Source organism: Podarcis vaucheri (genome assembly GCF_965113315.1).
Source record: "Podarcis vaucheri genome assembly, chromosome: 6".
NCBI classification, from domain to species: domain Eukaryota; kingdom Metazoa; phylum Chordata; class Lepidosauria; order Squamata; family Lacertidae; genus Podarcis; species Podarcis vaucheri.
Window position 1 is genome coordinate 82,332,679 of NC_138764.1, and position 23,916 is coordinate 82,356,594.

At 42.3% G+C, this 23,916-nt stretch overlaps 1 long non-coding RNA gene across 1 annotated transcript in view; it reads left to right on the top strand.

The window, feature by feature from the left end:
• LOC309534436 overlaps positions 1–8,688 on the top strand; it is a 340,927-nt gene extending 332,239 nt beyond the window's left edge. The window contains exon 3 of the long non-coding RNA XR_014220723.1: positions 8,623–8,688. This is a non-coding gene — a long non-coding RNA (uncharacterized lncRNA). The remainder of the gene's footprint in view (positions 1–8,622) is intronic.
• Positions 8,689–23,916: the final 15,228 nt, after the last annotated feature.

The window sequence follows — 23,916 nt, forward strand, 5'->3', positions numbered from 1 at the left end:
GACCAACAATTGCTGAAGGTTGACAGCTTCCCAACCCACCTTAGAGGCCACTCACATCCCATATATCCACATTTCCATTTTGTGTTGGCTTCATAGCACACACAAACAGGGGCAGCTTAAAAACAAATATTGCATGCAAACGTCATGTGAACAGCTCAGTGACAGAAGTGAAAGGCTGCAATCCTATGCCCAGTTTCCTGGGAGTAAACCCTATTGAACTCAATGGGACTCACTTTCGAGTAGAATGGTGCTGCAGGAAAACACTGGAAATTAGTTGCACCAATGTGTCACATTCCATCTCCTGAACATAAGTCATGGACATGTTCAACTCAACTCCAGAGCAAAAGTCTCAACCTATTAAATAATTATTTTGGTTTAGCAGAACACCAGGAACCATAGGATGGTATTCCACTAAGATATATTCAGATTTGATGCAATTGAATTAATGAACATGATTAAGTACCATTAATTTCACCAAATCTACTCTGAGTAAACCTTAGTTGAATACCACCCACTGAGTTTGCATCTTAATTCCAGTTTGTTTCTTGTTTTCAGTAACTGTGAACAAATCAGCAGATATTTATAGCTATATATAGCAATATTCCTAGTTAATTCAAGGCATTTTGCAATCAGGCCTGTTTTTTCCCTAATTTAGCCCACTTGCCCTTTGGCAAAGGCAAAGATTTACTTAGTGGACAAAAGAAAAACACATGTGACTCTTTTATGCTGTGACCACCACTACTTAGAATGTTTGTTTGTTATGAATCTAAGCATATTTTATTTGTGAGCAGGGAGGACGTGGTCCCCTCCTCTTAGAAACTTTGTCTGACCTTTCTGGGATTTGAAACCACAAAGCATTACTAAATCATGTTCCCGTTCTAGTAAGACTGGGCTGCCCCAATGTTGCTAACAGGTCCTTTTGAAATCTCCCATGTCTTCAAAAAGTTCAAAACTGGGTTCACATATATATGATATGATACATACTGAACAAAAGCTGTTACCAGGGGCAGGGGAGAAGTATGATTAGGTGTCCCCTTCCCAAGTCTATTCTTCAGTACCACAGTCTAAATATATATAAAATAGAACATCTGCCTTGAATGCAGAAGGTCTCAGGTTCAACCCCTGGCATCTACAGGTAGGACTGGGAGAGACTCCTGCCACTGCCAGGAAGTGCAGACAATTCAAAGCTAGATGGACCAATAGTCTAACTCAGTATAAGACAGCTTCCTGTGTTCCTAAAGCATTATGTCTAGCATGTTAAGAAGAAAAACTTCGGTCCTGAAGGACCTACATTGCTCCCAGTAGGTTTCAAAGCACAATTCAAAGTGTTGGTGCTGACCTTTAAAGCCTTAAGCGGCCTCGCCCCAGTATACCTGAAGGAGCGTCTCCACCCCCATCATCCGGCCCAGACACTGAGGTCCAGCGCCGAGGGCCTTCTGGCGATTCCCTCACTGCAAGAAGTGAAGCTATGGGGAACCCAGCAGAGGGTATTCTCAGTAGTGGCACCTGCCCTGTGGAACGCCCTCCCACCAAATGTCAAGGAAATCAACAACCATCTGACTTGTTTAGGGAAGTTTTTAATGTTTGATGTTTTATTGTGTTTTTAATATTCTGTTGGGAGCCGTCCAGAGTAGCTGGGGAGGCCCAGCCAGATGGGCGGGATATAAGTAATAAATTATTATTATTATTATTATTATTATTATTATTATTATTATTATTATTATTATTATTTGTATTCACACATTGCAGGCAATAGGACATGAACAGAGTCATGTACTGGTTTATCAATAAGCACCAACAGAAGTCACATTCATGCATACTTCAGATGTGATTTGGCATCAGGTATTGTGAGGAGTGGGCACACATAGGCAAGCACTGCCCCAATGTCTTTGTTTTTTTCTGCTCTGCCCACTTCCCCCCTGGCAATCTTCCCATGTTGACTGGGAAGGTCTAAAGGAGGTTCCTATGCACATTCAGCTGAGGTGAGGATGCTTAGAAGTCTCCTTGAGATCAGGAACCTGGGGTTATAGAGTTCTCATATCATGTCCCCTCCCACTTTTTCCTCTGCCATCATATCTCCCACCTTCTCTCTGTGTCACCCTATCACTGTGAAATTAGACTAAGTGCCATGAACCACAAGTTGCTCCCCCAAGCTTCAGGGTGGAATAGAATGTGGGAGAATAAGGACAAGAATTTTGGATCTGACTCTAATATATGCTGACCTTTATCTTATTTTGTGGATATATGTAGTGTTACAGGAAGCATTAGTGGAGTTATGAAGTCTTTAGGAATACAAACATTGTTCATAAATGCTTCAGGCCTCCTTGCCAAGCCATCTGGTAGAAACCTGTTCTTATACTCTTTCCATATCTCCATTACCTCTTCTATCTCACATCCCACAGCCCTCCCACCAACAGTCTTTAAACTGGTCCAGTGTTTTTAGTGGAGTGTAAATTTCTCCCAATAAATAATTTGATTGTGCAAATAGCAACTCCCCCCCCCCAATCCTGTGTGGGCCATAGCTGAGTGCTTCCGTTTGCCTGCAATAGGCATAAAGCTCAATTCCCAGCATCTCTAGCTAAATTGTTACGTAGCAGATGATGGGAAAGGCTGAGAACCTGGAGAATCAGCCCTGAGTGCTCATTGGAAGGACAGATCCTGAAGCTGAGACTCCAATACTTTGGCCACCTCGTGAGAAGAGAAGACTCCCTGGAAAAGACCCTGATGTTGGGAAAGATGGAGGGCACAAGGAGAAGGGGACGACAGAGGACGAGATGGTTGGATAGTGTTCTCGAAGCTACGAGCATGAATTTGACCAATCTGCGGGAGGCAGTGGAAGACAGGAGTGCCTGGCGTGCTCTGGTCCATGGAGTCATGAAGAGTCAGACATGACTAAACGACTAAACAACAACAAATGAGTACCAAACTAGTGATCTGACTTAGCTTAAGGCAGCTTCCGGTGTTCATCATTCTTTGGTGCCGTTTACTTCCTGCCTACTGTTCAATCTCCAGTCTGGGATTACGTAATGCAAGTGGTGACATCAGAATACTACGTAGCCGATCAAGTATGGTGACATCACAGAGTGAAAGTGGGGGTGATTTAAATGAATAAGGACACATTTTTTTGTAACGAGTGTGGCAAAACTTTCCAGAAGGAAGGTATTAATTGCCAAAATAGCTGCAAAGGGAAGGGGGGAAAGCAAGTAGCTTTGGGTCAGCACTTATGAAGGACTCTTCCCTTTTCTTGGTGAGAAACCATGGAGTACTTTATACATTTGTAATAAGTAAGCACTCTTTCTTCTGCCTTCCTTGAAAGATACAAGAGCAGTCAGGAGACTGGCATTGTTCTCCCATCTTTTTAATGCTGACTGTCACTGCCAGCTACTGAGAGAATGAAGTCTGAGGTGCAGGAGAGCTTGGTGTGGTGTAGGTACAGAGTTGGGAGCCCAACTTTTTTAGATTATAGATATCAGCTACCCACCATGTTTGTTTGTTTGTTTGTTTGTTTAAGAATCATGTAGACTATGCATTACTTTTCAGGAAAACGAGGCTGCTTTAGCTGTTGTTGTGGGGAACACCTTTGCTTCCACTACAGCAAGTATGGCAGCAAACATTTAGTTCCCAGAGTGCAACATTTTGGGGTCCAGGGACACATATGGGAATCTACAAAACTGTCACAGGCACCACAAAATACCCATTTCACAGAAGATAAGCTGGCGGTACTCAGAAACTCACCTCCCACTGAAAATGGGTAAAGCATCACCTGCACACATCCCAAAACAAATAAAGTGGGGGGCAGTTAATAATAATAATAATAATAATAATAATAATAATAATAATAATAATTTATTATTTGTACCCCGCCCATCTGGCTGGGTTTCCCCAGCCACTCTGGGCGGCTTCCACAGAAACCAAAAAACACTAAAATATCATACATTAAAAGCTTCCCTAAATAGGGCCGCCTTAAGATGTCTTCTGAATGTCAGGTAGTTGTCCATCACCTTGACATCCGATGGGAGGGCATTCCACAGGGCGGGCGCCACCACCGAAAAGGCCCTCTGCCTGGTTCCCTGTAGCTTCGCTTCTCGCAATGAGGGAACCGCCAGAAGGCCCTCGGCGCCGGACCTCAGTGTCTGGGCAGAACGATGGGGGTGGAGACGCTCCTTCAGGTATACCCCGCAACATCAAGCCCCTCAATTTTTATTTGTTTATTAAATATTTTCTTGATTTACAGAAGTATGTGTAACGTCTCTCGTATTTTTTCCATGTAACATTTTTACAAATCAGTTTCATTTGTTGGGACATTAGGAAGAAAAGGGGTGGAGGGGGGGAAGCTGGGTGGGGGTGGGGTCGGGTGGTGATATTTCTATTTTGCTTAATGTATGTAGGGTTTGGTGTCAGCGTTGCTCCTGCAGGTTCTCTGCTGTTCACTTGTGTTCCTTTGGTGGTGTGAGAGGTTGGGGTTGGCCTAGGGTGTGGTTGTTTGTTTGTGATTGGCTGTGGTGATCTTTCTTTTCGTGTGTGAGTGGGGTGGGTGTTTTGGATCAGGTTAGCCATATTGATTTGTATGCTGTTGGTGGATTATTGTCATTGTCTTGTTGGGCTGTATATGTGATAAAGGGGAGCCATACCGGGGTAAAGGCGTCTTCTTTGGTTTGTGACCGTGTCAGTTTCAGTTTGTTGTTTAATTTTTCTAGTAGGGCTGTTTCCCATACTATTTGGTACCATTGGTCCATGCTTACTCCTGACAGGTGTCTCCAGTGTCTGGTTATAGTGTTTCTGGCTGCTGAAAGCAGGTGGGTTATGAGTTCTTTGTGGTGTAAATGGGCATTGCTGTCTTGGAAGATGGTTAGTAGGGCCAATTCTGGGGTCTAATACGCCCAGGAACCTCACCAAAATGCTGGAGAGGGTGCACCTCCACAGGCACATACCTCAACATGTAGTGGGAGTGCCCCAAAATCCAACCATTCTGGACAACAGCCATACGAGAAATATGTAAATAACTAAGCAAGCAAGCCCCTCGATTTTTCAAAAAAATGGAGAGTGCATGGGGCATTGGCAGTTTGCAAGGAGAGTTTTTGAGTCTGGTGTGCCTGGGGCGAGTTAGCTCATGAAAGTGCTAGAAAAGCCATAAAGCAATCTGGAATATAACCACACTTTCATTTTTAACCAAATTTCTAACAAAATACAAATTAATTCGCTTTGAGATAGCACTAGTGGTGGAGAAATCAGAACACCTGTAGGTCAGGGTTATCCAATGTCCAGAAAAATAAACCAGACTTTTCTGCTCCTGTGTCTTGAAGAACAAATGAATCCAAAACAAATCACCAGGTGATTGGGCGGGGTGGGGGCTTGCATATTGAAGTACATTTGTATTTTGTGAATTCCTGCAGGTCATGCTGATGCTAAAGGCAGGGAACGGTTCCAGAAAAAAAAGGTTACCCATTGTAGACTCTGTCTGCTATGCTGATCTGAGTATTGCTAGTTTTACTCCCCTTGTACCCAAATCTAAAACTCAAAGTGCTATTGCATTTATATTTCTTTCTTTTTTTTTTTTGCAAATGATTTTTAAAAGGGAGGGTTTTTCTTAATGTATTCCACACTTCTGTTAGGAAATGGAAACTTCCCTTTTGCTCTTGAAATAAAATCTTTAAAGCACTCCTAATGCTGCAAAGAGTCACTTCAGTGTGGAGATAAATGATGTTTTTACTGGTTGCCAAACTTCTGCTGCAGAGCAGCCTTCTGGCACTGAATATCCTTAGTTCGATTAATATTACTAAATTTCCTCTTTGAACCACTTGTCTCTTGATGGTGCCATCTTTGGACACTGCTGTAATATACTGCCTTGTTCTTTTGATGAATTATTTGAATCCATCATCTGAAATTCTGATTCCTCCAAGCATGGGTTAGAGTTATGTACCATCAAGAGGAGAGCTCTTGATAATGTACCTTTGGATTCTCTGCCGCTAAAGGAAAAGCCAGTCAAAGTACTCTCTGTATAAGTCTAAAATGTAGCTATAATGAAAAACAAAGGGTGGATTCAGATTTCCTGAAGTCATCCAGTGAGCTTCATGTCTCACTGAACTCTGGTCTGCCAGATCCTAGTCTGACTCTTCAACCACTAACTCATTTATTCAGACAAGCACATGAAGATGGTTGTGGTTGCTCGTGAATCTTTTTTCAACATTGAAAATTGCCCCTGCCCTTTCCTTATTTCTGTGTGTGATAGCTTTGAACGTTTCCACCTATTCCAGATTAGTTACTTTGCTCCGACCACCTGTTCACTTCATTTGCATCCACATAGTCCAATCTGATTGGCTAAGTAGTTTCGTAAGTCATGACATCATTCCAATCACTACACAGAATCATAGAATCATAGAGTTGGAATACACCACAAGGGCCATCGAGTCCAACCCCCTGCCAAGCAGGAAACACCATCAGAGCACTCCTGACATATGGTTGTCAAGCCTCTGCTTAAAGACCTCCAAAGTAGGAGACTCCACCACACTCCTTGGCAGCAAATTCCACTGTCAAACAGCTCTTACTGTCAGGAAGTTCTTCCTAATGTTTAGGTGGAATCTTCTTTCTTGTAGTTTGGATCCATTGCTCCGTGTCCGCTTCTCTGGAGCAGCAGAAAACAACCTTTCTCCCTCCTCTATGTGACATCCTTTTATATATTTGAACATGGCTATCATATCACCCCTTAACCTCCTCTTCTCCAGGCTAAACATGCCCAGCTCCCTTAGCCGTTCCTCATAAGGCATCGTTTCCAGGCCTTTGACCATTTTGGTTGCCCTCCTCTGGACACGTTCCAGTTTGTCAGTGTCCTTCTTGAATTGTGGTGTCCAGAACTGGACACAGTACTCCAGGTGAGGTCTGACCAGAGCAGAATACAGTGGCACTATTGCTTCCCTTGATCTAGATGCTATACTCCTATTGATGCAGCCCAGAATTGCATTGGCTTTTTGAGCTGCTGCGTCACACTGTTGGCTCATGTCAAGTTTGTGGTAAACCAAGACTCCTAGGTCCTTTTCACATGTACTGCTCTCAAGCCAGGTGTCACCCATCTTGTATTTGTGCCTCTCATTTTTTTTGCCCAAGTGCAATACTTTACATTTCTCCCTGTTAAAATTCATCTTGTTTGTTTTTGCCCAGTTCTCTAATCTGTCAAGGTCGTTTTGAAGTGTGATCCTGTCCTCTGGGGTGTTAGCCACCCCTCCCAGTTTGGTGTCATCTGCAAATTTGATCAGGATGCCCTTGAGTCCATCATCCAAGTCGTTGATAAAGATGTTGAATAAAACCGGGCCCAAGACAGAACCCTGTGGCACCCCACTAGTCACTCTTCTCCAGGATGAAGAGGAACCATTGATGAGCACCCTTTGGGTTCGGTCAGTCAGCCAGTTACAAATCCACTGAGTGGTAGCATAGTCAAGACCGCATTTTACCAGCTTCTTTACAAGAATATCATGGGGCACCTTGTCGAATGACTTCCTGAAATCAAGGTAGGCTACATCCACTGCGTTCCCTTCATCTCCCAGGCTTGTAATTCTGTCAAAAAATGAGATCAGGTTAGTCTGACATGACTTATTTTTCAGAAATCCATGCTGACTATTGGTGATCACAGCATTCCTTTCTAGGTGCTCACAGACTGTTTGCTTAATGATCTGCTCCAGAATCTTCCCTGGTATTGATGTCAGACTGACTGGGCGATAATTATTTGGGTCCTCTCTTTTCCCCTTTTTGAAAATAGGGACAACATTTGCCCTCCTCCAGTCTGCCGGGACTTCGCCTGTTCTCCAGGAATTCTCAAAGATGACTGCCAGTGGTTCTGAGATCACATCTGCCAGTTCTTTTAATACTCTTGGATGCAGTTCGTCTGGCCCGGGAGACTTGAATACATCTAAACTAGCCAAGTATTCTTGTACTATCTCCTTAGTTATTCTGGGCTGTGTTTCCTCTGCTGAATCATTTGCTCCAAATTCTTCAGGTTGGGCATTGTTTTCTTTATCGGAGAAGACTGAGGCAAAGAAGGCATTGAGGAGTTCAGCCCTTTCTGTGTCCCCTGTTTGCATTTCACCATCTTCTCCTCTGAGTGACCCCATTGTTTCTTTGTTCTTCCTTTTGCTATGAACATACCGATAAAAGCCTTTTTTGTTGCTTTTAACCTCTAGCAAGCCTGAGTTCATTCTGTGCTTTAGCTTTTCTGACTTTGTGTCTACATGTGCTGGCTATTTGTTTGAATTCCTCTTTGGTGGTTTCCCCCCTTTTCCATTTTTCGTACACATCCTTTTTTAATCATAACTCAGTTAAAAGTTCTTTAGATAGCCACCCTGGCTTCTTTAGGCACCTTCCATGTTTCTGTCTCATTGGTATTGCCTGACGTTGTGCTTTTACTATCTCCCTCTTAACAAACTCCCAGCCATCATGAACTCCCTTTCCTTTTAGTATTACTGTCCATGGGATCTCACCCAGCACTTCCCTAAGTTTTATGAAGTCGGCTTTCTTAAAGTCAATAAATTGAGTCCTAGTATGCTTGGCTGCTCCTTTCCGCTGTATAGTAAACTTCAGAAGAGCATGATCACTCACGGCTAATGATCCTTCCACTTCTACCCCACTAACCAGGTCATCAACATTGGTTAGGACCAGATCTAAAATGGCTGTTCCTCTTGTTGCTTCTCCCACTTTCTGGACAATGAATTTGTTGTTAGGATATTTCCATTCCACCTTAAAAGGGAGCAGGCTTTGTGAGTCACAGAGTCTGTGTATATCCTGTTGACAGGAAGTTTATGTTTTCTGTTGCTTTTGTTTTTCTTCTCTCGGTGCCTGAAACACTGAAGCAGGCAGTCATGTTTTTCTCTGTTCTGACTAACGCAGAATAAACTTATAAATAATGCTCTCCTACGTGCATCTTTCGCTGTGCATTATCTGCTGATAAGAGCGTGCATCAGCTCTGGAATGTGGCAAGCTATTTCTGGAGCTTGTGTCGCTTATTGCTGATACTGCGTGTCTACGGGAGATCGATGGACGTCTGGAGGCGAAGTAGGGCCATGATGGACTTTGTCTCCCTGGCAGTATCCCAACAGTTGTCTGCCAGGCCAGTGAGGAATCTGTTTGACCTTATGCTCTTGGCTGAGTTTGACATCCAACAAATATCCGGGTAATTGAAGTCCCCCATTACTACTATCTCCCTTCCTTTGCATGCTTGGCCATCTGTTCCAGGAAGGCATCACCTATGTCCTCTGTTTGGCTTGGGGATCTATAGTAAACTCCCACAATAAGGTCTCTGTTATTCTTCTCTCCTTTAATTTTGACCCAAATGCTTTCACTTTGACTTTGAGGTTCTAAATCTTGGATCTCTTCACAAGTGTTCACATCCCTGACATATAACGCCACTCCTCCTCCTTTCTCGTCTGGTGATCCCCTCTATGATCCCCTCTCTAACCTTCAAAGTTTAGACTGATATGTCTTAGGTTGCATCCAGTGGCAGAGCTTTATGCTCCGGCACTGGGGGTGGAGAGCAGGCAGGGGTGTGGCTGGTGCACATCCCGGGGATGTGATGCATGTCCCAGGGGTGTGGCATGCCACCCGCAGGGGTGTGGCTTGCATCCTGGGTGTGTGGTTGCCACCTGCAGGGATGTGGTACCGAGCATGGGGGGGAGCCATGATGGCACCCCACTGGGATCGTGGTGCTGGGGGCAGTGCACTCCCCCACCCCCTTCTTCCTCTGCCAGTGGTTGCATCCTGTTTATCATTTCTTCCTCCTCACTCTCCTCACTCTCCCCTCTCACACCTCGGAATGAAAGGTAAATCTGGATCTGTCCCCTGAGCACAAAGTCACAAGCATGGCTGCTTTTGTTTTCTCCTGCCTAGCTGGTTAGCTTAGAACTACAGAATTTTCGGTCCAAGTTAGGTACTTATTATAATAAACAACTTTATTTGTTTTATCTACCAATATTGTTCTGTGTGTGATTGCAACAGGTACAAGCCACACTCTGCATACCAAAGTTCAATAGGAGCAACAAGCATGGGAGCTGCTTTTGCATGTTTTCATCTACTATGAAACTAACGATGCTTAAGCTTCAGGGCCATTAATCCTGGAGGGGTACCAGAAGTCCACATTGCTTTTTTAAAAAATGAGCTTTTAAGTAGAGGATCCAAAGCAGGACTGGACCATCTAAGATTATGACTCAAAAGAAACATCTGACAGAGCTATGTGCCAATCCACTTGGGTGGTACCTCCATTTTAAAATTGTCTCACATGAGCCTGGTAGTTTGCCCTGCATAACTAGGGGAAATGCATTAATACAGAATAAACAAATATTCATTTTAAAGTAATTACAAAATAGTTTTTGTTAATCAGTGGAAATTGCAGGCTTTCTTACTGAGTGCTAAATGTTCATGCCAATTAATTCAAAATCCATTACGTTAAGAAGCCTAATGTGGAAGTGGCACAGAATACTGAAATAGACCCTTGCGTTAAATGTTTAATGTGTCATTGACACATGAACAGTACAGTTCACTGTAAATTTACAGTTCAGCATTGCACCCTTTCCATAAGGAAAGAGAGAGGTGGTCTGAAACAAATACTTAAATCTGTTTGTGAAGCTGAGTTTAAAATATATATCCTATTAGGAAACAAAGGGACTGTTCCAGAGCCACTCTTATTTTCCTCAGAGAAGGAATGGTCTATGTATATGGGGCCATATGATAAGGACAAGAAACAGTAACTCGGGCAATTCTGACAATTTAAGAATACTGGGCATAACACTTAGCAGCAAATTGTGGCATTTTTGTTTTCCAACTCTATTATTCCATGAAAGTATACCAATCACTTCTGGTAAATGAGGTGCAATGACTTCCCTCCACATACAGAATGTTGGAGAACATCTTGTTTTCTTTCAAATTCATGTGTGATACTGGTCCAGCTTTCAGACCTAGGTTATTTTTGCCTAGGTCAGTACAAGGGGTTGGGCTTTTGAACCTCACACATCCGATCCCTGTAATTTCCCCCCACAAGCACATACACATAGAGCGGGGAGCTAGTGAAATTGCTCTGCTAAACCATCTGGCCCCTGCCTTTAGCAGTTCACTAATTTCCCAGCCAGGAAGTACATTTTCTCCACCCTTCCACACATATATTTTTCTGTGTTTCTCATGATCATTTACTAAATATATACACACTCCATTTATTTAACTTGGGCTGAAGCTTGAGACCTGTTTTTGCGGCTTCCCCAAGTCTTGAAGGAATTTCGCCAATAAATCACAGCTCAGCCCTTGGGGCAACAGGGGGGCAGGGGAGAAACTGTGTCAGCCAGTGGGAGTGCCTGACCCCTCCAACTCACAAAGGACAGACCATTAAGGGTTGTCAAATTAATACAGACCTTGATGGAGACGCGGAGAGCAAAAGCACCCATTAGGTTACTCCTAAAGTTGCTACTAAAAAGTCATTGATATTCCCACCCCAGGACTAGAAATGCATTAATCTAGATTGAATATTATTTTAGAAGTGGCTGCAATATGGGTCAAATTCAATGCTGCAAAGGATGGCAGGTGTCATGGCCAGAGTTGTAGGTAAGTGTTAGATCAAGGAATGGTTTCAACACATTGGATAATTGGTTTCCCTGGAATATTTAATATTTCAGTCATTTAAAACCATTTTAAAATTGTTTAAGATTAAGCACCTGAGTGTGACATAGCCAAAGGGGATTTGGAGATAGGGATGGGCTACTCCCTTAGTGTTGCTTTCTGTCAGTATCTCATTTTTCCAATCTTAAATTCAGTTATCCACATGTCCACTTCAGTTTGTGTCCCGTCCCCCCCCATTTATGGGGTTTTGTGCAAAATTCTCCTAATACTCCAATTTGAATGCAATTCTGCCTAAATTTCCCCCCAAAGCAGTTTCCCCTAATATGATGCATTTGCGTGTGCTATTTATGTGCCTTTTTTTCTACATACTATATCCTAGTACACACTTTGGGCTGGAAGAATATACTGAAAATTCTGAATAGGTGTGAATTTTGAAGTATAGCTGTGTTTCAATTCTCACTGTGTTTCAGAAAGTGCAAATTAGAAAGGTTTACTTTTAAATGTGTACTGAATCAAACTTCTTCTCCATCCCCAATCAGAGTCTTTTGGTAATCCTTCACTTGCGAGACCTGCACCCATTTTGCTGATTATCTACACACACATACACAAAACAACCACAATAATAATTATTAAGCAAAAATAACTCAAGTTGGTTTCCAAAAAATGCTGCCTTCTCACCTGCCTAGAAGCTGGCAGCATATATGAAGATGAGTCTTTGCCGCTCTCCTCAAATTGCAGGCACACATCCATATAGCATTCCATAATTATCAAGTAATCACAGAAAATGTTCTGCTACACACTCCCACTGATCTCACCACTCAAGTGGAGAAAAGTCAGAAAGCAGTGCCCCCTCTTATGACTTCACTGGGTGGGAAAATTTGCACCCAAGAGAGGGTGCAAAGACCAGTCTGCTGTAAGTGATAGTCTTTAGATGATGGTTCAGGAAGTTCTTCGCTGCACTGGAAGTCTATGGAGTGAAGAGCAGGTCAGCAAGGTTTTGTCATACATTTGCACATATAAAAACTGATACATACACAAACTGACATGGTTCTAAGAGGCACCCAAATGGCATGCGACACGCTTCCTTCTCCATTCACCATCTTAAGACAATGGCATGTTGTACATGGGGCTTCCATCCATGGTGGCTGGTGCCCATTGGAGCAGGTAGGGCAGAAGGCAGGGAGACCAGAAGCAGCTAGCATCAGAGCTTGTGACAGGCAGAGTGACTCTTTTTTTGGGGTTGTGAGTAAAAAAGCAGTTAAGAGCAGGGTATGGGCAGACTCAGATTGGTGGGGTAGTGCCCCACTTGCCCTAATGGACCAGTCTCCTTCAGCTTCCACCATGTCCTTGTACTAGTGGCATCTTCCCCATCCCCTCTCATTCTGCCTCTTCTCCTGTTTTTGTTTTTGTGACACAGCTTGAAGATTTCTGTGAAACTTTCGTCTTTTAGATAAACACATTGTGCTACTGCTGCACTTTGGATTCCCTCCACCCCACCCCACCCCCAATTAAACGAAGAGACTTCAAAAATCCACAGTTGAGCAAGATCTTTATTCGGACCAACCAAAATGTCATAAAAGAGTGGCAAGCTTCCATGTTCTCCAGGATTCTTTGTGAGACTGCATGTTCCTCAAAGCAGGAGCAGGGCGGAGGGAAGAAACATAATAAAAAGCAAAACTGTACAAAATTGGGCTCAGTGTGACTGCTGTACACGAGGAAGATGGGCAGCGTTTGACATCAGTATGCAAACAAATGAGAAAAACAACAAGAAATCCGCTTATGGTACTAGGGGTTATAACATTATATATATGGCACACCGACATCCTTGAGTATATATGGGATGCTTAATGTATTTCAAAGCAGCGTAGACATTTCTTGGAAAGTATTACGTTTAGACTTTATTAGGGAATTGTGGCTTTCTGTGCAGTTTTAGAATTCAGTTGGGATTTCATGCAGCTTCTGTCATTTTTGCACTAGGGACCAGTTTAACATCCCTGTAGCCTTCTAGGAACAATCAAAGGTGCTGTTTGTTGTTGCTGTTTTTTTAAAAAATAAAGCCTACCCCAGATGTGTGAGGCTACAACACTTCACTTTCAGCCAATGTGACCAACAGTCAGAGATAATGAGAGTTTTAGTCCAAAGTATTTGGAGAGCACACCAGGTTGGGGAAGAATCTCATATGGCTTGAGCCTTGTAAACCTGAAATACTCATTTATTCTGATGCGTCCATTCCAGCTAGACACCAAGGACAGACATCATTTTTAATGCTTCCCTCCCATTAAGACATTTTCTTTTTCTGGAGATTCCCAGAAATCTGGGCCCAAGCATCTTCCATAAGCAAGAATAAGATTTGACCTTACCAATGTAGGTTAGCACTGAGTGAAGGCTAGAGTTGGTGAGAAGTCCATGACATTGTTTGATACCATCTTTTTTAAAAAAAAGATTTAGCATGCAACATATCAAAATTACCCAATTCCCCCCCCCTTTTTTTTGCAAACTGCTTCAGGACAGAGTAAGACAGGGAGCACATACATTAACACATTTGCCCAATTATTTCTTGCTTGATTACATTCTTTCTTTCCCAAGAGGGCTATAATGGGAAGCTCAGTCAGTATACGCTGGCAGATGAAGCATTTCCTACTTTCTGAGAGAGCAGCTTCCCACATTACCACCACTGCTACATTCTCAAGGGAAAAACATATTTTCATAAGTATGGGAGGGGGGAGTTATTCCACCAAATGCTTGCTGTGGATTTTCAAATCAGGTAACTGTTCTCAGAGTGTGGTCTGAGAACTTGGCTTGCTTGCCCACCAACTCCTTCCTGGTGGTCCCCTCAGTACTTTATTTGAGAACAAGAGACACAAGGAGAGGTTTCACAAGGAAATTGTTTCTCCTCTACAATTCAAAAGCCTTCACGAGTAGATATGCAACCTTGAGGGCCATGTAGCCATCACCAGTTCTTGGCTATGTTCCATTGCTCCCTGACTTTGATATGCATGGAAAACACAACAAGGCCCATGAAGGACTGAAGTGATGACCCATTGCACGTGACTGCAAATCTCTAGCCTTCCAAGCAGGATTCTTAGAAGATGCTCTACTATTGTTTGATTGCTTTGTCTTCCTCTTGTTTGGGCTGGCTATGCTGCCTCTCCCAGGATGAATGTGACCCAATATATTTTGCTGCCTGGGGCAAAGGGCATTGTGACATCCATCTTGGTCCATGTACAAAAACTGACTGCAAGTGATGCAGAAAATTGACATCCTTCACTGAGCACAGGTTTGGGGGAGGCAATCTGTCAGGCAGCAATGTAGCATCAGTTGCTGGCACCTGGTAATTTGCAATTCTCGCAAAGCCATTTCCCTTCCCTGGGGAAATGGAGTTGCGGGTTGGACACGATCTCGCCCTGTGCACAGGGGTGTGGCTAGCCCCTGCGTCTTACTGAGTCCCCTCCACACCGTGCCCTAGACTGACGAATCTTTTCAGCCAGGGGGCATGGTGTGTATCATTTAAACTGCCTGTGGGTGGGAACTTGCCCTCTTTTTTCTGGTTATTTTCCTGGATTTCACGGAGGAGTCTCTCCCAAACCTACGTGGGATTTCCAGGGAATGAACCTGTGACTTTCTAGGGCCCTTCCTTTTCCAACAGATCAGAACAAATCAGAACTCACAGAGATTTCAAAGCTTCAGGTAGGTTTCTTACTGACACTTTCTTTTCTTTTCTTTTAAAAATACATTTTTAATAAAATATTTACATAAGTAAAAAAAGTACATTCAGTGTCTCTGTAGAATTTTTCATACAGGTAAATTCCAATCAATTTGAGACAATGTGTGCTTTCTTTGTGTGGGGTGATTTCCCCCTACCTGGGGACACTCCTCCACCCCAGTAGTTTTCCTATGTACATTCCTAAATGATACAGCTGCATGAGGACTAGACCTTACCCTTTTGAACACCATGGGTGGCTAAGATGAAGGACAGAAACAGAAAATAATAATAATTAAAATGTCCTTTCTTGTGGATTTGAATTTGTCCTCTGTTGCCAATAAATTTTACATCTTAATTCCATAACCTAAAGAGGTAAACATTGCAATCCTAAAAGCAAGTCTTCCAATGGCATTCACTTCTATTAAGTCTGTGTAAAACTTCTGTATTAAGTAGCAATGCTTTACCATTGGAAAGAGCCTCATCTTTGTCCCTCCCACATCTTGTCATTCATAGTGGTCCATTTTGATGTGACAGATTATAGGTGCACTGCTTTTCTGGATGCTCCACCCCAACAGCTGCGGCAAATCTTACGATGCACACTTTACAGCAACAGTGTGTAGTGGGAGCATTGCAAAATAGGGTTTCAAAACTTCGATAGATTCTGTCATGTAATGCAGAGGAGCATGTTAAGGTTGCCTCTACGTGGTGCAAGCATACAGCTATTGCTACAAGAAAGAGAAGGCGTGGGAAGAAAGAGAAGGTACTGTGGTTTGGCACCATGCTTTCTTATAGTCACATTTGCAAGTTGCAAGCCTTAGAAATGAATAGACAAGACCCCTGGCCACTGGCAATTCTTCCACTGCAGGGAGAACTCCCAATAATTGTTCCCCTTATGAGCCGCACAGCTCTATAACACAATCAGCATTGTCAACCAGGGATGTCTTGACAATTACAGAGTGCAAGAACACAGACGTTAATAGCATGTTATTAGGTGGCCATAGGGTTGCATCCAGGATCCTGGGGCAACAGGGCTTCCAGTTCAATTCCTGGCATCTAACAGGTAGGCCTGTAGATGTATCAAGTCTGAAGCCCTGGAGAGCCACTGCCAGTCCCTTAAGACAATGTTGAGTTAGATGGACCAATAATCTGTCACAGTATAAGGCCGTTTCCTGCTTCCTATTAATTACTCAGTCCAAAACCAATAAAGTGTGGAATATCTATTTTAAGCAACTTGGAAGCAGTTTTCTTTTTCCTTATCAATGAAGTTCTGGGTAAACATTTTAATTCCACTCTGTTAAGGTTTGGTAGGAACACCAGGGACCAGGTCAAATTACTTTAGGAGCTAAATCTAGCTTTTGGCCTGCCAGTTGGCCATTCCTACCTTAGACCCAACAAACTAGAGCATGAAAAGTTCATTTTCTGCCTGGCAAAGCAATAACTAACTCTGCTTCCCTTCTTTTTCACATTACTAGAAGGCAATATGCTCAGGTCAGTTGTGTGTGTGTGTGTGTGTGTGTGTGTGTGTGTGTGTGGCGTGGGATGGATGACAATTTGTTGGTCTGGAATGTAACCAAAAGCTGGTCTCCTGGGTGAACTGAGCTGCGCTTTAACTGGAAACTTTCATTATTTACTGATGAGTCAAAATGATTTTGCTATCGACAGGGGTTTCATTAAGTCAGCTACTCTGTCAGTTGAAACCCCTGACCAAAACAGAAAAGAAAGTGAAATGAAAGAAATGAGGAGAGGAAAAATTCCATTTCTTCTTAAATTGAGTGGAAACATCTTCAGGAAAATTAAAGCAAAAACCAAGAGAAACAGAAGGTGGGGGGAAAGAAAGAGAGAGAGAGAGAGAAAATGATCAGCAGCCAAATACTGTTTCTCTCTCTTTGTTTTCAATCTTGCTTCCAACATGCTCCTGGTAAAATCATTACAAAGACCGTTTATTTTTAAAATTGAAAGATTGGGGAGAGTCATAATGAGATATTATGTGTAAAAGTTGCACATAAATTTCCTCCTGTCATATTTTGGGCTCAGTTAACGCATCCCCTTGGCAGGCCAGAGGGAAGCTGATCACTTTAGTATAGATTGTTTGCACACGGGTAATATTGCCCAAGGACTGAGCTACTGGGTGGCTGACTTGGCTACATGCTGATTTAGAAATTAGCTGGCCTTTTATTGGCCACACTAAATTGTTCTCAGAAAAAAAATATATATAATTTTTTATTACAAGGAGGGATGATTGGAACAAGGCTCCACTCTCTTTCAGAGGATACAATTTATACAGACTGTACTTTTTGTTGTTCTTGTCTCATTTCTTTGCTAGTGGAGAGATGGTTGTCAGACACACATAGTCTAACTCTAACCAGAAGTATTTTTTGGCGATGCTTCAGTTATTGGAAGGTGTCTTTTAACTTGGGGTTGCCCCACACAACATCTGAAAGCATCCTAGAGGCCTTATGCCACCTTCCCAAAGCAAGGTAAGCAGCTCTTCACCTTGGGGGTGGGGTGGGGTGCAGTTCCAGGAGTTCCTGGTTTTACATGTTTTTGCATTTACACATGGACCCCCTGGAACTGAACCCTTGTGTAAGATGTGAGCTACCTGTATTCCTGAATAAGCTGTGGAATCACTGAGGAACAAATGAAGGAATAATGAAATGAAATAAACAGAAGTATCAAAACAAATGGCGTAATTGTCAGTAATTAAATAATTGGGGTGGGGTGGGGATTGTATGTTTGAAAGAGCAACAATTAACACTGTATTAGGGTTTGGCCAAGGGACCAATTAGCTTGGAGTACTTAGCTGCTGAAACTTGAGAAGTCAAGTTTTCATTTGTTACAACATAGTTTAAAAAGGGAACCTGGATGTTGGAGAAGGCAAAGGCATGGTTTTATAACTTCTGTCACTTCCCTCTAAAATTAACACTGATATTCTTGCATTGCAGAAATTGGACTAGATGACTCTTGGGTCCCTTCCAACTCAACTCTATATGATTGTATGATTTCCTAAGACAATATGGCTGTAGTATCTATGTATATTTAAGAATGTTCCTGTTATGCACTGATTCATTCAGACATTTTCAGTGAGCTTTCCTCTGCAGCCCTCCATATATTGTAGGACTACAACTCCCATCAGTCTCAGCCAAGATGGGTAATGACCAGGAATTATGGAAGCTGGGGTCCAGCAACATCTGGGAGGCCACGGGTTCCCCATCCCTGCTCTGTGAAACCAATAACTCTTTTCTGAATGCCGAGCCACATAGGAGCATGCCTCAATGAATTCAGTGTGACTTCTGAAGAGACACACATGGGATTGTTCTCTAAGATTCCTCTGTCCCCCTGTGGTACCACTTTTCCCTTACACTTAATGGAATGACAGATGAGATTCAGTGCATCAGACATTCTCAAGTAGAAATCTCCTCAACCCTAATTTGAATCTAGGGGAAAATATGTGCTGAATGGAAAGCACTCAGGGGGCTATGCAAGTAACTCTCCATGCTGGAGAAGGTCACATGCAAGGAAGCTATTACCTTCCTTATTTGGAGACAGACCAAGATCAAATTCCCAGTTCAAAACACCCTCCAACTTGGGGAAGATTTGTCTCTGGATATGACCTTTGCTACTGACCCATATTTGTCCCTTGGGTCAAACCACACCACTGGTTCTCAGCTTTCCAGGGTAGTTTTTCAGTTAAAGTGTTTCAGATAATTACTTCTACTTCTTTTTTTTTTTTAAAAAAGCAGCTTTTGAATGTGCCTCATCAGACCTCATTTCATATTTCTCACAATTTGTACTGTCATCACCGGAGAGAGTATGGAAATTGGGGTTTATTTCCCCTCTTCCTGAACCTGGGTACACTTTGTTACTTAATATAGCCAAAAAACTAAAGAGCAGCTTTAAAACATTCTCATCCCAAAGCTGCCTTATTCACACTACCAAGCACTGTCAGATCTCTAATCTCTTATTCATTCCAGAAAGAAGCCTGTATATATTTAAAAGTTTAGGTTAATATGTTCATAACCTTGTTAATATGAATAGAGAACTTAGGCTCTTCCCGAACCATATAGGTATAAAACCATTCAAGCAAACAAGAATTGTGACAGGTGCATTGGTTCAAAATCAACAAAATGCACTTGGCCATCTAAGACACAAACACTCTCCCTCTCTCTCTCTCTCTCTCTCTCTCTCTCTCTCTCTCACACACACACACACACACACACATTATTTGCAGGGTTTATAGTTATCTATCTGAAGCACTGAATGGATGTGGTTAACATTTAAAGAAGCAACCTACCTCTGTGTGTAATTGTGTTTGTTTCAACTCATTTGGGCTGAATAGAGTTCAGTATAAATAAAAAGTGTGCACAGGTCACAATAGAAGATAGTCCAGAAGAAAATAGTCAGCTTCTTCGCCTTAATGATCCAAATTCTGTTGTCAGCCTGGCCATTCATCTGCGGGAACCAACCATATCCAAATACCAACCATATCCAAATACTCCACTTCCTTTATACTTTAAAGAAGGTGTCTAAGAGGACCAGTGAAGCATTTTCATTCTGTGGATTTGGGGGTCAGTTTGTACATTTACTAAAGCATCAGGCAAAGACTCCCATGAATGGGCCCTCACGGATCAAACAGTACAGACAGAGGATTCATTCTCACCTTTTCACATCCTACAAACCACCTACAGGCGAAGGGACAAAAAGGCATCATTTTTAGCTCTGTCTCATATTCATCACATGCAGCAGTATTTCTCTTCTTCTGCAGTTCATAGTCACTCAAAGACTACCTTGTTCATCTTGCTGTCATCTGTGTGGAAGTTTACATAAGTTACCTGAATTACATTGTCATTACATTATTGGATAACTGAATATTCCATTATTTGATATACATTGTTTAATTTAAAGTTATGTTTTTATTATGCCATTTTTGTATTGGATCAGATTGTTGTTTCTTCAGCTTGTAAACTGCCTTCTGTATAGTAATACAGAAAGGCGGTATACAAATTAAAAGGGAAATGAAATGAAATATTCCACCTCATTCATTTTCATGCAAGGAAACACAATTGAATTAGGGGAGAGGCTTCATAAATTACATATTGTTTGTGAACTGAAAGCAACAAGAGTGAATAGTTGACCACAAACTTGACATGAGCCAACAGTGTGACGCGGCAGCTAAAAAAGCCAATGCAATTCTGGGCTGCATCAATAGGAGTATAGCATCTAGATCAAGGGAAGTAATACTGCCACTGTATTCTGCTCTGGTCAGACCTCACCTGGAGTATTGTGTCCAGTTCTGGGCACCACAGTTCAAGAAGGACACTGACAAACTGGAACGTGTTCAGAGGAGGGCAACCAAAATGGTCAAAGGCCTGGAAACGATGCCTTATGAGGAACGGCTAAGGGAGCTGGGCATGTTTAGCCTGGAGAAGAGGAGGTTAAGGGGTGATATGATAGCCATGTTCAAATATATAAAAGGATGTCACATAGAGGAGGGAGAAAGGTTGTTTTCTGCTGCTCCAGAGAAGCGGACACGGAGCAATGGATCCAAACTACAAGAAAGAAGATTCCACCTAAACATTAGGAAGAACTTCCTGACAGTAAAAGCTGTTTGACAGTGGAATTTGCTGCCAAGGAGTGTGGTGGAGTCTCCTACTTTGGAGGTCTTTAAGCAGAGGCTTGACAACCATATGTCAGGAGTGCTCTGATGGTGTTTCCTGCTTGGCAGGGGGTTGGACTCGATGGCCCTTGTGGTCTCTTCCAACTCTATGATTCTATAATTCTATGAATACTGATCATATTCACTGAATTGATTTCCCTTCTGGACATGGGACGTATAAGCAATCATTGGCTGTTTCATCTCCCGTTTCTGTTGGAATTTTCCAAATCTCTAATCAGGAGTGGGGAGCCCATGTCCCTCTAGACATCACAGCTGACCATCAGGCACATTGGTCAGGGCTGATGGGAACTGGCAGTTCACAGGTTCCCCAATCCTGCCTTACATAGTTTGAAAGAGAAACATAGAAACATCATTCTTTGTAAATGTCTCTACTTGATTGATTGATTGATTGATTGATTGTACATGGTTCTCCCCCTCCTCATTTAATCTCCACAAGAACTCTGTGAGGTAGGTTAGGCTGAGAGACAGTGACTGGCCCATGGTCACCTAGTGAGTTTCATAGCTGAGTGGGTGTTTAAACCCTGGTCTCCCAGGTCCTAGTCCGACGCTCTAACCACTACACCACAAATCACTCCTCATGCCATTAATTAAGATAAATTCATCACTCCTCCCCCTCTTGAGTGTAGGCCTAATGTTGTCAGAGTAAATCATCTATGTCTCTCCTCACTCCCCTTGCCTAGGCCCAGCTCTCCATGATGAATTGGATTGAATCTAAGGGAATACAGAAAGTCCTCACTCCTAAAACGAAGCTTACCAGTTGAAAGAACGAAATCAAAGGATCTGCTTTCTCTGTTATTAGCAACAGAGAGCAGAGCTAAATGGGGTGCGGAAAATACATGTGTTCCCAATCATGGTCTGCACAATGCAAATGTTTTCCTTTTGGGACAATCAGAAGAAACCTCACAAGGATTTTTGGCTTTTCTAAATATCTGTGTAATGGAATAATAACAAACATCATCACACAAATGTTAACTTTGCAGGCTCGCAACACGCTTTAAAAATTGTTTAGAGTTCAAGGCGCTCTCCCAAACAACAACAACCCATGCACAACCTTTCACCCTGGGCCATACAAAGAGAGGAGTTAAGCAAAAAGGAGCTGCAGGAGGTAAACATCTAACCAATTGTGTCATACAGATTGGGTGGTATGTTTTCCCCAGTTTATTATGGAATGTTTTCAAGTTTAATAGGCTTGCAGAATCTAGAAGACTTCAGGAATGTATGTTTATTATGTATGGTACACAGATCCTCCAACATTTGATGAAGAGGGGGAAAAGTATACTTGTTTGATGCATAATGAAGGTCTGGTAAGAAGCAAGCCACTTTCATGAGATCTGGTGACTTGCCAAATAGTTTTTGAAATATTTACAACATTGTATGAATATTGTAGGTAATTTTCTAATGAGAATTCCCAGAGGAGTAGATGTATTAGACCTTTGTTGTTGTTGTTAATTGTTCCAGAGTGTATTTTTTGCTTTGCATTTTCATCTGACTTAATTCCCCTCCCCCTGTCTGCACCCATACGGAACCAGATTAAGGTGGTTGGGGACCCTGGTGCAATTTCAAGAATATAGCCCCCTTCTCCTAGAAAGGAATATATGAAATAAGGTATCACAAAATAAGTCTTGTTCTGTCTTTAAGACTAACACATTTCTTATAGAATAAGCTTTCATGGACTACAAAAAAATACTTTGAGCATACATGTATATGATTACACTGCAACACTTATTGATGCAGATCTGTTTCATCCCATTCTTAAGTTCAGTTCTCCACATTAGTTTGAATTTTAAAAAAAGCTTCATGAAAATTCATCAGCATTCTAGTGCAAATTTCTCCTACTTTTGTATGCAATTTTGCCTAATGTACTCACTTTGGCAAAGCAGCTTCTTCTAATATAATGCAGTTGTGTATGTCATTTCCACATATATTATGCATTATGGTGCACACTTTACCCTCGTATATTCATTTGTGTACACATTACATGGCTGGAGACCTGCACTGTGAAATCTGGAGAAGTGCTGATTTCAAAGGATGGCTGTGTTTTAGTTTGCATATTGTTCAAGAAAGTGTGAATTAGGTTGGTTCACATTAAAAATCCATGTCTCAATATCTTTGTCTTACATCGGTCACGAGAACATGAAAGGGAGCAAGGCATTGGCTTGGCTTTCACTGCAACTGGGGCTGAGAGCCGTGTGCTGTTATGGAACATCTGCTATTTTGGTAGGCACTCACTCCCCAGGTCTTAAACCATATCCTGCCCTGGACGGCTGAAGTAAACCAGGTGTAAGTGGTTTTGATGGCTGAGCCAAAACCACATCTTACTGAGAGAAACTGTCTTTGACATGAAGGCTCAGTTCTCAGTAGCCAGCGTACCCCTCCCCCATCCATGTTGTTGCTGGGAATGTTGACAAAGGCTGACAGCCCAGAAAGGTTGGATTCCAAATCTTGAAAGCCTCTTTCACAACACAAACCATCAAAGCTGGGTCAAAACCATCAACCAACATAATCTATTCTCAGCCATGGCAGCCATTCCTCCTCAATCACCATTTCATGTTTACTTATCCATTTTAAAGCAAGCAAAGAAAGACATGCCATTGACCTCAGGTGATGTGAATATATCTGTGCATCTATATCTTACATACCGCCCTTCATCCGAAGAGCCCAGGATGGTTCACAAAAGAAAAATACATAATAATAATAATAATAATAATAATAATAATAATAATAGACAAAACCAATAACCCACCTCCCACAAACACATTTAAAAAGTCATAACCAAATGCTTGGTTGAAGAAAAATGCCTAAAGATATGTAATGAATGTGTTAGGTCAGTCTTCCTGGGAAGAGTATTCCACAAACAGGGAGCCACTGCAGAAAAGGCTCGTTCTTGTGTTGTTGCCCCTGGGCTACTCATGGAGGAGGCATATGAAGAAGGGACTCAGAGGATGATAATGAG